Source organism: Cervus canadensis, chromosome 3, assembly GCF_019320065.1.
Source record: "Cervus canadensis isolate Bull #8, Minnesota chromosome 3, ASM1932006v1, whole genome shotgun sequence".
Lineage (NCBI taxonomy): Eukaryota > Metazoa > Chordata > Mammalia > Artiodactyla > Cervidae > Cervus > Cervus canadensis.
In genome coordinates, this window is record NC_057388.1 from 77,564,067 (window position 1) to 77,582,503 (window position 18,437).

Sequence of the window (18,437 nt, forward strand, 5' to 3'; positions counted from 1 at the left end):
GGCTCAGATAGTAAAGAAACTTGCAATGGAGGAGACCTGGGTTTGATCCCTGGGTTGGGAAGATCCCCTGGAGAAGGGAATGGCTACCCACTCCTGTATTCTTGCCTGGAGAATTCCATGGACAGAGGAGCCTGGCGGGACCCAGTCCATGGGGTTGCAGAGAGTTGGACATGACTAAGTGACTAAGGTACACACACGGTTTCTGACACAAAGCCAGTCTTCAACTCCCTGCAAAGACTGGGCTTTTCCTGGCCCCTGACGAAGAGCATCCCTTCAGAAGGCTTCATCTCTGCTCCTTCTCACTGTTTCCTTCTGTCTCTGTGACATTTATCTTCCGTGATCTGCCTCCCATCTTTCCCTGTATAGCCCCTGGATACTGCTCATAGCCCGTACTCTGGCTGGTTCTTTATATCCCCACCACCCTTGTTTTAAGTCATTACTGAATCTCACTTGAGTAATTTGCAGTGAAATTCCACTAATCTGCCCTAGACACCCCATGTCTCCCCAATCCCTCCTTTGCACAGTGGCCCGAGAAATCGTCTCAGAGGAGAGCTGGGAGTTTGTCATTCCCCTCCCTGAAAATATTTCTGTGGCTCGTCGATGACTGGGAATAAAACAGAGCTCTCCCTGAGGCCACCAGGCCTTCGGCTGTGTGAGCTCCATTCTCCCACATCATGGCCTGCACTGTATCCAGACTGCCCTCGGGCTCTTGCTGGAATGTGCTTTCCTGTCTTTGTGGAAATGCTCATTATCCTTCCCTCTCTGTGATACCTTCCTGATGACCCCACTCAGAAGAGCCCATCCTTCATATTCATTCGATGATGGCTTCTTATTCCTAGCCAGCATTCTGTAAGGATGTGCAAGGGGTATAAAGATTAATAAAACACAGCCCCTGTTCTCAGGTTGAATCAGTTGTGGAACTAGTTACATAAACAACCATCTGTAATCTAATGTGTTAAATTGTAAATTAGAGGTGTGTGTGAAGCGCTGTGGTCCCAGATTGCATACACAAACACCTTGAAGGCAGGCCTTGTTTGTTTGTTAACTCTCTATGTATTACGTAATGGTTTTGCTGATACCAGTTGCTCTTTTGCGAAATGCCTTTAGTAGTGAGTAGTCGTTTTGCATTTTACCCTTACACTAAACTGATGACTTTGCATTTCTCTCATGGCTCTGCTTTTCTTTTTTCTTTTCTTTTTTTTTTGGCTGCACAGAGCAGCTTGTGAGATGTCAGTTCCCCAACCAGAGACTGAACCTGGGACACAGCATGAAAGCCTGGAATCCTAACCATTAGGCTACCAGGGAATTCCCTCTGCTTTCTTTTTTCTCTTCTTTTCTTTTTTTTTTTAATTTAAATTTTATTTTATTTTTGGCCACATAATGCGACATGTGGGATCTTCCTTTCCCTGACCAGTATTGAACTTGCACCCACTTCAATAGAAGCAGAGTTTCAACCCCTGGACCACCAGAGAAGTCCCTGCTTTCCTTGTTCTATCACTCCTTCCTTTGTATCTTTATTGGGAACATATATAAACAAGAAAACTGTTGACTCAGTTTAAGACAAACTTCACACATTATATTTCACCATTTGAAAGCTATCAATTGTATTTCTTTTCAGGTCATTTATATAGGCAACAGATGTTAATTCCTTCAGTAGTGGCTTTCCAGTAAAACAGATTGTTTTTACGATGACATCACAACCCAGCACAGTGTCTGGTGCAAATATAAGCAAAAGTTCCTTCAATAGTGGTTTTCCAGTAAAACAGAATTTTTTTATGGTGGCATCACAACTCAGCATAGTATCTGGAACAAATACCAGCAAAAGAAACTCTGCTGGCTCCTTCTGCTGTTGCTCAGGCCGATCTACCTAGAAGGTTCTGCTAAAGTTTTCCTCCTTCACGTGTGACATTTAGTATTGTAAACAGCCAGGGAAGTCGTCACAGGAAGACTGCCCCAAGATGTCTGCTCTCAAGTGTTACGCACACGGGCGTCGCACGCTCTGGGGAAGACGGGCTCCGGCTCCAATGTGCTACTCGGCCCTCTCACTGTTGGGGACCACTGCAGCTTTGTTGTGTCCCCAGAAGGTCCCCGTGGTAAACATGAACAGTGTTCCAGTGATTTGCCAGCTTCCTAAGGGCAGGGATCCCATTTAGCCTGTTCACGACATGCCCCTGATATCTAGGACAATCCCTTGCAGGTGAAATAAGGGAAATGTGGACCAAAAGGCTGTTTTTGCCTTTTATCAAAGTTATGTTTTAATTGGTGCCAAGATAGTGACTCTCTGTCTTGGTTACATGGTGTGTGCAAGCCAGTCTCCTCCTGCTCTTGTGGCAGCGAATGTGGCTGTCACGGGCAGAAGATGAAGTTTAACAAAAGGAAAGCAGCTCTAGGAATCAGCAGTGTGCCCGCTTCTTAGGAGGCAATCCCTTCCAAATCCTCCCTGTGCTATTAAAGGTTGTTAGGATTTAGAAAACGAACATGTATCTAGTAACTCTTCTGCAGCGGCAAGGCCATGCGTGCCCCTGCTGTGCTGAGGTTGTGTGTCCAGCGGGTGACCCCTGAGCCTGTGAGGAGTCAGCCACGTGCATCCGTCGCCACAAGGTGGGGACAGCAGTGGGCCTTGAGGGGTCAGAGGAGGTTGCAAATGGCCCTTGTAAGTTGCCAGCATCCAAGGCACACCCAGTGTGCTCTTAAGGGGGAAGTGGTTAAGAATTCTTGTTGGAGAATATTTTTCAAAGGTCAAAAAAATATATATTTAGGAATGTTTTTTGTGAACAGCAGGACTGATTTATCAGCAGTCTTATAAATGCAGAGAATTTAAGCTTAAGTGTTCACGTCAGTGATGACAGTGGATGGACAAGATTCTTTTCAAGCAAGGTAACTCTTGTTCAAAACTATTTCTCATTCCCAGATGATTTTTATTTCTTTTGGATGATGTTCAGGATATCAGAGTTAAAATTAAAGAGTTCATTATCTAAAAGGGTAATTTGGTTATTTGATCTTTAGAATCGAAGTTACATTTAAGTGGAGCACTAGAGATAATATATGTTTTTTCCTATCAAACAGTATTCTAATTATGGAATTTATATCAATAGAATATGAAGGCTATCCGTGATAAGTGTAGACAGTGGACTCTCCATCAGTTCTGTCGCTCAGTCGTGTCTGACTCCTTGCGACCCCAAGAATCGCAGCACGCCAGGCCTCCCTGTCCATCACCAACTCCCGGAGTCCACCCAAACTCATGCCCATCGAGTCGTTGATGCCATCCAGCCATCTCATCCTCTGTCGTCCCCTTCTCCTCCTGCCCCCAATCCCTCCCAGCATCAGGGTCTTTTCCAATGAATCAACTCTTCGCATCAGGTGGCCAAAATATTGGAGTTTCAGCTTCAGCATCAGTCCTTCCAATGAATACCCAGGACTGATCTCCTTTAGGATGGACTGGTTGGATCTCCTTGCAGTCCAAGGGACTCTCAAGAGTCTTCTCCAACACCACAGTTCAAAAGCATCAGTTCTTCGGCACTCAGCTTTCTTCACAGTCCAACTCTCACATCCACACATGACCACTGGAAAAACCATAGCCTTGACCAGACAGACTTTTGTTGGCAAAGTAATGTCTCTGCTTTTTAATATGCTATCTAAGTTGGTCATAACTTTCCTTGCAAGGAGTAAGTGTCTTTTAATTTCATGACTGTAATCATACATTAATCATTTCTCATTATTTACATAAGTTCTGTAGCATCAAGGGAAAGCTGTGATGAACCCTAAAGTTACTTGAAGCACTACAGCAAGTTCAAAGTCACTGTGAGAGGGAGATCATCTATAGTTCAATAAATGGTGATATTTGGGGACTATTTTTGTGCTCTTGTATTAGGAGTATAGGAGACTTCACCTCACATAACAGACATGTAATTGTTTCATATTATTAAAATACAGGATTGGTACTCTCAATATTAACTGAAATGTAAGTTATTCAAGTGGTTTTCACTTCGAAGTCCGCTTTGCTTGTATTGAATAGGCTGTACTTTCTTTTTTTTTAAATTGAGGTATAGTTGATTTACAGTGTTGCGTTTCAGGTATACAGCAAAGTGATTCAGTTTTACATATTTATCTGTCCTTTTCCAGATTCTTTTCCCTTCTAGGTTATTAGACAATATTGAGTATAATTCCCTGTGCTGTACAGTAGGATCTTGTGTTTTTGGTTTTTTTTTTTTTTAACCTATTTTACATATGGTAGTATGTGTATGTTAATCCCAAACTCCTAATTTATCCTACCCTCCTTTTGCCTTTGGTGACCATAACTATTTCTGTTTTCTGAATAAGTTCAATTGTGTATGTGTATGCATCAGTCAGTTCAGTCAGTCAGTCATGTCCGACTCTTTGTGACCCCACGGACTGCAGCACACCCAAGCTTCCCTGTCTATCACCAACTCCCAGAGCTTGCTCAAACTCAGGTCCATCAAGTCGGTGATGCCATCCAACCATCTCATCCTCTGCCATCCCCTTCTCCTCCTGCCTTCAATCTTTCCCAGCATTAGGGTCTTTTCCAGTGAGTGAGTTCTTCACATCAGGTGGCCAAAGCATTGGAGTTTCAGCTTCAGCATCAGTCCTTCCAATGAATATTCAGGACTGATTTCCTTTAGGATGGACTGGTTGGATCTCCTTGCAGTCCAAGGGACTCTCAAGAGTCTTCTCCAACCCCACAGTTCAAAAACATCAGTTCTTCAGCACTCAACTTTCTTTATAGTCCAGCTCTCACATCCATACATAACTACTGGAAAAACCATAGCTTTGACTAGACAGACCTTTGTTGACAAAGTAATGTCTGCTTTTAAATATGCTGTCTAGGTTGGTCATAGCTTTTCTTCCAAGTAGCAAGAGTCTTTTAATTTCATGGCTACAGTCACCATCAGCAGTGATTTTGGAGCCCCCCAAAATAAAGTCTTGCACTGTTTCCATTGTTTCCCCATCTATTTGCCATGAAGTAGTGGGACCAGATGCCATGATCTTAGTTTTGTGAATATTGAGTGTTAAGCCAACTTTTTCACTCTCCTCTTTCACTTTCATCAAGAGGCTCTTTAGTTCTTCTTCACTTTCTGCCATAAGGGTGGTGTCACCTGCATATCTGAGGTTCCTGATATTTTTCCTGGCAGTCTTGATTCCAGCTTGTGCTTCTTCCAGCCCAGCATTTCTCATGATGTACTCTGCATGTAAGTTAATTAAGCAGGGTGACAATACATATCAATATATGTTTTATTAATATATAAAAATATATAAATATATATAATCTATGTATATTTATATATAAGTACATATATATTTATCCCACATGTAATGTCATATGATACAGCTTTACTTCATTCCCTCTGCTTCATTGAGATATAATTGACTTAATCCGTAAATTTAAAGTGTACCATGTTATGCTTTGATATATGACCTGATATGTTGTGAAGTGCTACCACAATAAGATTAGTCAACACATCCTTCACTTCACTTAATTGCTGTTTTGATGTCCATGTCGTGATGAGAACATTAAAGCACTGTTCTCACAGAAGTTTTCAAGTATATAATGCAATATTGTTAACTGCAGTCACCATGCTGTACATGAGATCCCTGGAACTAACTTATCTTGTAACTAAAAGTTTTTACACTTTGACTAACATTTCTGCATTTTCCTACCCACTTGCCCCTGCAACCACCGTTTTATTCTATTTCTACGAGTTCATTGTTTTTAGACTCCATGTATGAGTTTTTATCTTCATCTTTCTGACTTATTTCACTAAGCATAATAACCAGAAAATCCTTCCATGTTGCTGCAAGTGGCTTTTTTTTTTTTTACTGGTTAAATCATATTATATATAGCTACACATCACGTTTTCTTCATTCATTTATTTGTTGGTGGTCATCTAGGTTGTTGCCACGTCTTGGCTGTTGTGAATAATGCTGAAATGAATGTGAAGGTGCAAGTATTTTTCTCTTTGAGATCCTCATTTCATTTCCTTTGAATATATATGCAGAAATGATATTGCTGAATTTTATGGTAGTTCTATTTTTAATTTTTTGAGGAATCTCCACAGTTTTCCTGACTGGCTATACAAATTTGCATTCCCACCAGCTGTGCCTCAGGGTTCTCTTTTCTCCACATCCTCACTAACATTTGTTATTTGTAATCTTTTTGATAAGTCATTTTAACAGCTGTGAAGTGATACCTCCTTGTGTTTTTTATTTGCATTTCCCTGATGACTAGTATTGTTGAACACCTTTTCAAGTACTGTTGGTCATTTGTCTTATCTGGAGAAATGTCTATTCAAGGCTTTTGCCAATTTTGAATCAACTTTTTTTTTTCCCCAGAGTTATTGTATGAGTTCTTTATGTATTTTAGATATAAACTCCTCATCAGATATTTAGTTTGCAGACATTTTATTCCATCCTTCAGGCCGTCTTTCATTTTGTTTATTTTCTCCTTTGCTGCACAGGAGCTTTTTAGCTTGATGTAGTCCACTAGTTGACTTTTGATTTTGTTCCTTGTGCCTTTGCTGTCTTATCCAAAAAATCATTGCAAAGACCAACGTCAAGGAGCTTTTCTGTGTTATTTTCTTCTAAGAGTTTTATAGTTTCAGAGATATTATCCTTAAGTTCTTAATCCATTTTTGGGTTAATTTTTGTAAGTGGTATATAAGAGCCCAGTTTCATTCTTTTACATGTGAATATCCAGTTTTCCTACCATTTACTGAAAGTAGTATCCTTTCCCCATTGAATATTTTTGGCTTCCTTTTCAAATATTAGATAACCTTATGGATGTGGATTTATAGCATCTTTTCCATTGGTCTAGGTGTCTGTTTTTATGCCAGTAATTCTACTGTTCTGATTATTATAGGTTTGTAATACAGTTTGAAATGGGCTTCCCTGGTGGCTCAGCTGGTAAAGAACCCACCTGCAACGTGGGAGACGTGGGTTTGGTCCCTGGGCTGAGAAGATTTCCCCAGAGAATGGAATTGTTACCCACTCCAGTATTCTGGCCTGGAGAATCCATGGACTGTATAGTCCATGGGGTCACAAAGATCGACTTTCACTTTGAAGTCAGGAAGTGTGATGTCTCCATTTCTTTCTTAGATTGTTTTGACTGTTCAGGGTCTTTTGTGATTCCATTTGAATTTTAGGAATGTTTTTTCTATTTCTATGAAAAGGGATGTACTTTTGAAGGTATAAATTTATAAAAGTTGATCAGTAGTTGTGAAATAAGGGATATTCCAGCCACATTATTATGCAGATTTTCAATGTAACTTATATGCAGCTATGCTACAGTCCATCACCGTCCCTTTTGTTTATTCAGAGTAGAAAATAAATGACTTTTTCTCAAATTGGAATGAATTGCTATTGGTAAATAAAGCATTGTCCCCCACCTGCAGAAAGAGCAGTTTCTATAAAAACTGAAATATCACTTCAAGAACCTCAAACTAGTGTAGATATTAAATCTTAGAGAGGTAGGCTGTTGTTAAGACTTAATAAGAAGACACAGTTCTTGTATAGTCATTTCAGCTATGAAATACAGTAGGTACCACGAGGAAGTGACTGCTATATGTAAGCCCTCAGCTTCTCTTCAGCTTTTAAAGTCTGATGTTGAGTATTGAAAACCTCAGATCTTGAAAGAGCAGGGGTGTGTTAGAACTTGACTTCCCGTTGAACTTATTTTGAAGCTTTACCATTCTTTAAAACTTCTCTTATTCTTAGGAAAATAACATTATAGCAAAATTGTTTTGAGTTTTTATCTATTCTGCTCTTAATTAGTTTTCTTCCTACAGAGCATTTGTTTGTTTATTTAACCTATTTTCTGGTTCAGAGCCTCACACTTGGAAAGACTGGGATTCTTATTCTTTTGGCAGTGTCATTAAGTTCTTCTGTGCCAGCTGCTGGGCTTAAAGTAGATTTCTGTGGGAATTCCCTGGCAGTCCAATGGTTAGGACTCTGTATGAGGTTCCAGGTTCAAATTCTGGTTGGGGAACTAAGATCCCACAAGCCATGTGCTGTGGCCAAAACTAAATAAGTAAATAAAGTAAATTTCTGCTCTCTGGGAGCTCAAATTAAGTGCCGGATGCAGACAACAAAGTGAGTTATTGTTGTGAAGTAGGTATGCTCTGATAGAGAGAGGTAGAAGGAGAGGACTTAGTCATTTTCAGTTGCTCCTGTGGGGTGTGAGGGAGAAGGATTGGTCTTGGGTGACTAGTAGGCTGAGGGTCGTTTGATGAAACCGAGATACAGAAGTCTGCCATGGTTCTGCAGATGGCTGGCTGACATGGAGCTGAGCGTAGTTGTTGAGTTTGAGTCTGTCGCTCTAAAGGGAGACTGGCAAGAGGTGAAGACAGACAGTAAAGAAGAACAATAGCCAGGGAGCATGACTGAAAGTTGTGATCAGAAAGGCAAAACAGAAACGAAAAGCGGGTGTATGTGGAAGCCAATGGAGGTGAGTTGCAGATGCCAGAAAGTCACGAGGACCGAAGGACATCCACTGATTTTGAAAGCTGGGTCTGTGTGGGTGACCTTTCCATAAGCAGCTTTGGTGGCAGCATTCAGGCAAAAAACCCTTTACTGTGTTAGTGAATGAATCAACTTAAGGAATTGAAGGGAGTAGACAGTCACTTTTTAATATACCTTATGTGATTGGTTTCTTTTGAGGGTCTTCCTTTGCTCATCAGCTGGCATAAATGGCAGCACAGCATGTGCTATTTCCCACATCCATGCCTGTGAGAAATGGAAGAGAGGCACAAATAAGGCAGTGAGCCAAGCCTTTTCATTGGCGAATAATTGTGATCAAATTTAAATATATAATACTCAAAAAAAAAAAAAACAACAACAACAACCCAGTAACACTGTTACTCTTGTATTTTGTAGACAAGTTCTGGACTCTTCTTAGGTGGTTATCATAATTCAATTCTACGAGTACTTATCTAACAACCTATATGCCTCCAACTTTAAATATCTTCCCTTGCTTCCGAATGGAAACGGGACAGGAAGAGAAGTCACTGACAGCACAGTGGTGACTCTCAGCTATTCAGTGACAGGAGAGGAAAGTCACCTAAGAAGCTAATGTGCACCTTTGAAGTATAAGACTGGTGAACTGGACCAGAGAATGTGTAGGTGCTGTCCTGTTCATTATCTGCCCCTGGTGTGAAAAACATTAAATAACTTTACCATTTAAATGAAGGTCATCATCTAGCTTTCTGGTAATTAATTCGATAATTTAAATTCCTGATGGTAACTGAAATTTCTAGTCTCCTAATTTTTATCTCTGTTATTTTAGTGTTTATTTTTGCATTATTTTGTTTCAGTCCTGAACCAGTGTTTTATTATATGTTTAGTCATTATTGTTATTTTGTTTTTGTTGTTAAAGATTTTTAAGATCTTCATTTATTTTATTTAAATTTTATTACATGGATACTCAGTCACTTCAGTCATGTCTGACTCTTAACAACCCTTGTGTAGCCCACCAGGCTTCTCTGTCCATGGGATTCTCCAGGCAAGAATACTGGAGTGGGTTGCCATGCCCTCCTCCAGGGGATCTTCCTCAACCAGGGATCAAACCCACGTCTCTTAAGTCTCATGCGTTGTCAGGCTTGTTCTTTGCCACTAGCATCACCTAGGAAGCCCGTTTGTCACATATCCAGAATTTATTATTGCTTCGAAGTCAAACTTCATCATTTCTTCGAGGATTTTTTTCAGTCTCTTGCCCTGGCCTTTGTCATACGTGTGCACTTAAGATTTAAAGTTTTTTGATAGTTTCTCTTCCTCACTTTCTTAAAGGAAAACATACTATATATGTATCTCCTAAACAAAATACAGTGGGTTCATGATTTTTTAGTCTTTTGTTTTTGTAATGTGATAGGTAAGAATGATGTATTTTGTTTTTGTCCCAAGATTATAGGTAACATGGAGTCCTTATCTTTTGGTTTGTTTATTGTGTTATTCAACAGTGTTTTTATAGCCCATCACGTTAGGTTGAACAATGGAGAGGGTGTGGTCTTCATGCTGAGGGAAGAGAAAGTTGGAAGGAAGCAGTGAACAGCAGGGTCATTTGTCACAGAGTGATCAAGCAAAGTGAAGCTGAAAGGCCCCCAATTGCTTCAACCCCAGGAAGTTCTTGGTGGCCTCAGGAGACCTCTTGGCAATAAGGATGGGCTGGGCCAGTTGTCATGGTGTTTAGGAGTGACAGGGACATTGAGAGGATCTCCCAAGGAATGGGCTGCAGCCTTTAAGCCTTCTCTTTTGCTTTCACTGAAGCTGTATGCTGAGATTTTCGAGACAGCTCCACACAGGTTCTCCAGCTTCAGTGTTGCCTCTCTTTGATTATTCCCCATCTTGAGTGGAAGGATTTAAAGCGAACCTAGAGATGAAATCTAAGAGCAGCTAAGAAGGTCTGAGAGTTTTTAGTTAAGGTTAGGCCCTTGTGCATTTGCAGCAATATGGATGAACCTAGAGAGATCATACTAACTGAAATAAGTCAGAAAAAGAAAAAACAAATACCACACGATATGACTTATATTCCACAATCTAAAATATGATGCAAATGAACTTACCTATGAGAGAGAAGCATAGAGAATATACTGGTGGTTGTCAAGGGGAAGGAAGTGGGAGAGGGCTGTATTGGGGAGTTTGGAATTAGCAGATGCAAACTATTATATATAAAATGGATAAACAAGATCCTGCTGTACAATATAGGGAGCTGTATATTCAATATCTTGTGATACAAACATAATGGAAAGGAGCATGAAAATATATATATACATATATACATGAGTGTGTGTGTCTAACTGAATCAGTTTACTGTACAGCAGAATTAACACAGCATTGTAAATCAACTATTCTTCAATACATTTCTTTTTTAAGTTAGGCCATTCTGGCCATAGAATAAGTCTACCAGAAAATAAATGTTTCTTTTGCTTCCTCTTGTTGTGTAGATGTGTAGAAAACCCACAGTTAGGTGTATTTTGCAGAGACTTCTTAAATCCAGCTGGAGGTCTGGCTTATCTCAGGGTGTGTCCTCAGGGGAGAGGAAAATCAGCAGTAAAGTGAGCTCCTGAAAGGACACGCGTGCTTTTCACACATGTGACAGAGGGCAGCTTGCTTGCTCACGATGACTGAAGAGCATGGAGCAGTGTGGGCAACCCCGCAGATGTTGCCATTGCTGAGGAGTGGGTCTCCGGGAGAACGTAAATGAAACCCCATCTTCTGTTTCTTATTCTTGCCAGTCGGTGTCCGTGGGGATGCAGCATTTGTGAAGGAATCAATTATCCATTTGTTAGTCAGAGGAGCCTTACCAATTATACATTAGCAGATTGATTTCTGAGGTTCACGTTGGGGGACCAATAGCTTAAGGTGGGATGATGAGGAGCATCGGGGGAAAAGAAGTGGCCACAAAGAACACCATTAAAAGCAGCTTTTGAAACGACCGTGAATTTATTTCTAATTGAAGAGCTGACATAATCCATACTAAGTGTATTTATTTCAAGCCTCGTACATTAGGTAATTGATTATCACATGAGGTGGACATGAGGGTGATTTTGCCTTTTCTTTAAATTTAAGACCTTGGGACCACCTGTCGTGGACTTGGCTTTAGAAGGTATGTGCTGGTCCTGGGCCCCTCCTGTTTCCTCGGGCTTCTTTTTTTTTTGTTGTTCCATTAAGGAAACATTTTCGTATGTTCTATGGTGTCAGCTTGACGTTATTGATTTTTGAACCAACTCACTTATATTGTCCAGAATTCCAAACATGTCTCCATTAGGAATAAAATTGTAGCTAATGGAAAATACAGCTGAGGCCATTTTTCTCTGGTCTGTTTTCCTTCTGGTTCTGTAACCTTGTCCACATCTATTCCAGCAGTCTATCCTTCTGCAGCATACTCCCTACATTATATGTATAGAAGCAGGCAGATGGGAAAAATCAGTATTGAAGGAAAGCTGAATCTTGCACTCCTGGTTTCCTCCCGTATCCTTTCTTATTCCTGTTGTGTGTTGTTGCTGCTTATTGCTAGTGTTTAGAAAAGACAGATATACATGAGGCATTTGTTCCTGAGTGGAATGATTGTGTACCATGGACAGCTGTACTACTGAAATCTTGTTGTTTATTCTTTATTAAATGTTATGAAACTGTTATAAAAACTAACATGCACAGTTTACCACTCCAGATAAAAGTATGTGCTGCAGGTCCCCCAAAGGAAGGCTTTAACAAGTAAGATTAGTGGTGATTTCCTTTTGTTTTTAGATTCATGGATTTACTACATAATAATTTAAAAATATTTATCTTTTAATTACAAACAAAATAAATATTTGTTCTAAAAAATCAGCAAGGACTTCCCTGGTGGTCCAGTGGTTACGACTCCGCACTGCCAATGCAGGGGACACAGGTTCCTCAGTCTCTGGTTGAGGAACTGAAATCTCGCATGCTACGTAACACGGCTCCCCACTGCCACCCCACCCCCCAAATCAGCAAAACCTAGAAAGGAACAGTTGTCACAGGAATAGTATGTCAGCATTCAGATAGAAGTAATGCTAATATTTTGGGAAATCTACTTCTAGACATACATACATACATATATATATATATATATGTATATATATATAAATACTTGTAAATATAGTAGTGATTTGATCCCTGGGTTAGGATCCCTTGGAGTAGGAGGTGACAGCTCACTCCAATATTCTTGCCTGGGAAATTCCATGGAGAGAGGAGCCAGTGAGTTGAAAGAGTTGACCAACTGAGCACGCACGCATTTATAAACATTAGATCATATAGCTAAATTATAAGATTTGAATGCGTAGTCCTCTAGGCTCCCAAGTCTGCTGAATACTTCTGAAACCAACTGCAAGTTCTGGGGGTTCCCAAATCCATCCTCATGTTTCATAATTAGTTAAAGGCCTCACGGAACTCATTGAACTCTGTTTTACTCACAATGATGGATTATTATGGGAAAAGGATGCAGATCAATAATTCAGCCAAAGAAAGGACAGTGCCTGGGATGCTTCCAAAAAGTGAAGCTTGGTACCCTCACCCCTACATAGATGTGTGCTTACCAGGATGCTCAGCACCCCCGTTCCTGTGTTGAGGGATTTTATTAGGGCTCTATTCTGGAGGCATGATTGGTTGATGAGTCACGATTGATCCAGCCATGGATCAACATGGTTGATCTCAGTTTCTGGACTGACTAATAGCCTGTGACCCAAAGGCTTCACCCTAAATCACAGGGTTGGTTTTGAGTAGCCCCCACTATAAGACATACTTGTTAGCTATGTAGGTGTGGCATAGATGACTTCCTAAAAGCCAAAGGCAAAGAACAGACCTCTCTTTGATCAAAGCCAAATTTTTTCCTATGTAATATTTCTTTTTAGACCCTGATGCTGGGAAAGATTGAGGCAGGAGGAGAAAGGAACAACAGAGGATGAGATGGTTGGATGGCATCACCAACTTAATAGACATGAAAGTGAAAGAAAGTGAAAGTTGCTCCGACTCTTTGCAGCTCCATGGAGTATGCAGTCCATGGAATTCTCCAGGCCAGAATACTGGAGTGGGTAGCCTTCCCTTCTCCAGGGGATCTTCCCAACCCAGGGATTGAACCGAGGTATTCTGCATTGCAAGTGGATTCTTTACCAGCTGAGTCACCAGGGAAGTCCCAATGGACATGAGTTTGAGGAAACTCCAGGAGATGGTGAAGGACAGAGAAGCCTGGCTTCCTGTGCTGCAGTCTGTGGGGTTGCAAAGAGTCGGACATGACTTACCGACTGAATAACAACAAACTTAATTAAAAAAAAATTATCATTTAGACGTCTCACTTTTAGAACTATAGGTGATTCCCATTTCTCAATGTCTTAAAAGAGAGATCTGCTATGAAAAGCATATTTTTGCACAATAATCTTCGTTCTTCTCCTTGGTTGTAATAGGCAATGCATGTTTTAAAGAATTTTGATACACATTGCTAAATGATCTTCCAGAGTTTCTCCACATTTGAATTACCACTTCCAGTGTAAGAGTGTATATTTTTGTGTTTCCTTTCTAAAACTAAATATTTGGAAAAAATCTTTGTGGATTCTACAGGTGAAATACTTCATTGCGTTACTTTGCATCTGTTGGTTATTACTGAGGTTGCCTATTGTTCCTGTTTACTTATAGTTTTTCTGTTTCTTTTGTGAGTTATCTGTTTACTTGGTTTGATTTATGTGAGGAAAAAGAATCCAGATTTCTTCAAAAACTATAGAGTATTTTAAAATGTACCTAAGCTGCAGAGTTGTTTGCAGTGTTCACACTAAGGGATAAATGTCCTTAATCTATAATAACCTGTTGTGAATCAATTTTAAAATTATGGACACCCTGATAACAAAACAGTTTCTTCCTCTGGCTTCATGCTTAGAGCATATAGTTTAAGACTGCAGTTTTTATGGATATGTTAACTAGCTTCTCTTTTCAATTCTATTTGAAATGACCTAAGAAATAGAAAATATTTGTACTCTTGTTTTAAAATAAGGAAGGAAGGAGGGAGTAAATAAACATATGCTAAATAAAAACCTCATCTTCTAAATGAGTCAGTTATTACAGTTGCATTTATTTGAGGCAGGAGGAGGAGACATAATTCAGGTATTATAGTAATTTTAAAGATACTCACTAATAAGATGAAAATAGAATAAACACATCTAAATTCTTTGATAGACCAAGAGAAGTGAATTTGAGTAATATAACAAAAGAATAATAATAAAATAGAGAAACATAATTTTTCAAAATATAAAATAATGTAGCAACTAAGACAGCACTAAATGGGCCAGGTATTCTGTTAATAAAGGAAAAACAGGTTTATCTTTGAAGAACAAATATCCTACAAGTTGATGGAAGTAAGGCATAAATAAAGATGTGATCAAAAATATAAAAAGTCAAGCATCTTGGCAGTAAAAATGTGAGAAAAAATGAGTTTAAGGCAAAAGATCTTTAACCAGCAGAAGGCATACTGTATTGATGGCATGTACAAGTTAAAAGGAAAATATAGCAATTATACTCTTATTTTGCCAAAATTTAGGTCATCTAATATCTAGATGAAGATGTACTTGCAAATAAAAGAGGAATGGACAAAAGTACAATTTTAGTGGGCCCAGAAGGTGGAGATTCAGGCCCAAGACCCCAGCAGACTTGTCAGTGCCTGAGTGGGTGGGTGAGATGCTGGGCACATTCCCTTCTGATCCACTGTCTCCCAAAGTCCCTTCCCATCCCTGCTAATCCTCCCTCTGTGGGCGGGCCCCTCTGAGAGTGCTGACCCCTCTCATCCTCCTGCTACTGCTCAGGGTTTCTGCTCCCATCCCACCTCTACTTTTCTTTTTCCTCTTTTTGCCCCTGTCATCCTACCCAGTCGCTTGGGAATTCCTCCCATCCCTTAGGTGTCTGAGGCCTCTCAGCAGCCCTGGTCGGTGCCCGGGGTGTGAGAAGATGTGAACTCAGCATCCTCCTGCTCTGTCATCTGGACTCCACCCAGAAAGACCTTTTAGTTGGTGAAATTTTGTGTTTTTTAAACAGATGTCTTGAGAATGTTTTGTGAAACTTATCCCCAGAGTACATGAAATTCTTCCATGCTCCTGTACATGCTGTTTATTTTAAATTTTATTTTCTATGTATTACAGGTATATAGAAATGGTTTTTAATAACTTTAAAAAATAGTAGTTATTTATTTGGCTGTGCTGGGTCTTTGTTGCTGCACAGACTTTTCTCTAGTTGCGATGAGCAGGGGCTGCTCTCTAGTTGTGGGGTACATGAACCTCTCATTGTGGTGGCTTCTCTTGTTGTGGAGCACAGGCTCTGGAGGGTTTAGGCTTCAGTGCTTGCGGCAGGTGACCTCAGTAGTTGCAGCTTCTGGACTCTAGAGCACAGGCTCAGTAATTGTGGCGCACAGGCTTGCCTTGCAGCATGTGGGATCTTCCTGGACCAGGGATTGAACCTGTCTCTCCTGCATCAGCAGGCAGATTCTCTATCACTGAGCTAGCGGGGAAGCCTAGCATATTGATTTTTATAGCTAGCAACATTGCTAACTTATTAATATTAATAATTCTATGATGAGTTTAAGTTTTCTGTATTCACAATTATGTCATCTGGAAATACTGATTTTTTTTCCTTTATAAACATATGTACTTTTTTCTTAAATAGATGGCTAGAAACTTTAATAAAACATTAAGTAGGGGTAGTGATAATGTATATTCTTATCATGTGCTTGATATCAAAAGGAAACCTTCAACACTTCATTATTAAGTGTAAGAATGCTTTTTAATTTTTACTTTGATCCATGAGATGTTTAGGGGTGTGTTATTCAGCTTCCCATTATTTAGGGGCTTCCAGATACCTTTCTGTTATTCTTTTCTAGTTTAATTCTATTGTTGTCAGAGAACATATTTTATATTATTTAAATGTTGTTAAATTGATTGAGACCTGTCTCATGACTAGAATGAGGCTTATTGTGATAAATTGTTTGGTAAATTGTGTGTCTGTTTTTCCCAGTAGCAAAAGAGTAGTTTAATACTTGAGGACGATCTAAAGGATGAATGTTAGATAGCCTGTTTAAAATTCCCCATGGAAGTAGCCACTACCAAATGGAGTATTTATGCATTTAAAATTTATAGTGATTTGTGGAATTGAATACTTGTGGCTATGAGAAACCCATGTATATAGTGAAGAGTATTGTATCTCTTATGTTACAAGTGATTAATTTACATTGTAGTGACTCAAATGGCCAAAAATTATAAAACTCAATAAGGATTTCTCTTCTTTGGCTTGTGTGTGTTGGTCGCTCAGTTGTGTCCAACTGTTTGCAACCCCATGGACTGTAGCCCGCCAGCTCCTCCGTCCATGGAATTCTCTAGACAAGAATACTGGAGTGGGTAGCCATTCCCTTCTCCTGGGGAATCTTCCCAACCCAGGGATCAACCTGGGTCTCCTGCATTGCAGGCAGATTTTTTATTGTCCAAGCCATCAGGGAAGACTTTCTTTGGCTTAGTATATGTTATTACTTTTTTGTAATAAGGTTGGTGATTGTTTATGTACAAAGTATTCATAACCTTTTCATCACCAAAAAAATACATGAAATTTTCCGACTATTTATTCAACAAATAATAAAATTATGCATATTTTGAAAAGATGCACAACATCATTATTCCTTGGGAAAATGCAAAGTACTACTACATTGGGATATCACTACTCTGCTATTAAAATGATTACAGTTTTTAAAAATAACTGTACCAAGTGTTTTAAGGATATGGAGCAGCCAGAACTTACATGTTGGTGGGACTATAAAATGATAAAACTGCTTTGGAAAATACGTTTGCAGTTTCTTAAGAATTTAAGCATGCATTTGCTGTTTGATTCAGCCATTTTATTTCTACTTATTTACTTAAGATTTATCAGTGAATAATTCATAGCCCCTTTATTTGTACTAGTCCCCAACTTGAAGCAACCTAAATTTGTATCAGCCAGGGAATGAATAAAGAAATTGTAGTATATCTATACAGTGGGATACTGCTTAGTAACAGAAAGGAAGTAAGTATCAATACATAAATGAGTGTCAGAACACTTACGGTGAATGAAAGATGCCAAAAGAAAATCAGTACATACTGTGTGATTCCATTCATGGGAATTGTCAGAAATTCTAACTAAACTGTAGGACAGCAGGCCACAGCTGCCTCAGGGCCGGCGTGGGTGCTGGGCAGGAGCACTGGCAGAGCAGCAGCAGGACACCAATGGGCCTGCCAGCTACGTTCATTTTGTTGATTAGTGATAGTGTCACAGGTGGTCAGAATTCATGTTGTAAGCTTTAATTATATGCAGTTCATTGTATGTCAATTAATCAGTAAAATTGTGAAGATAAGATGTGGTATACATAAATAGAATGTTACTCAGCCAGGAGAAGTGATTCTGCCATTTGTGACATCACTGATGGACCTTGACATTATGCCAAGGGAAATAAGCCAGAAAGAGGAACACAAATACTGCATAGTACCTCTTGTATGTGGACTCTTAAAAAAATCAGAAACAGAGTAGAAAAGTGATTGTCAGGGGCCAGGGTGTGGAGGAAATAGGGAGAGGTTAGTAAATGGCGAAATTTTCCACCTATAAGAGGAATACAGTTTGAAGATCTCATGTAAAATGTGGTGACTATAATTGATAATACTGTGTTGTATAACTGACATGTGCTAAGAAAGTAGAACTTAAATCTTTTCACTAAAAGAAGTATCACTAAATATGTGAGGTGATGGATGTGCTGATTAATTAGATAGAAGGTACTTTTTCACAGCATATACATATATCAAGTCACTATAATAACCTTAGGAATTTTATATCTGTTTTACTTTAGTAAAACTGGAATAGAAAAAAGAATGAAAGGAAAAGAAAGAAAGTCTTTATAGCAAATTAGGATTGGAAAGAAAATT

At 39.4% G+C, this 18,437-nt stretch overlaps 1 protein-coding gene across 2 annotated transcripts in view; it reads left to right on the forward strand.

Annotated features, from left to right (window-relative positions):
* Positions 1–18,437, forward strand: part of VPS41 (VPS41 subunit of HOPS complex) — a 409,984-nt gene that overhangs the window by 70,197 nt on the left and 321,350 nt on the right. The window lies entirely within an intron of this gene.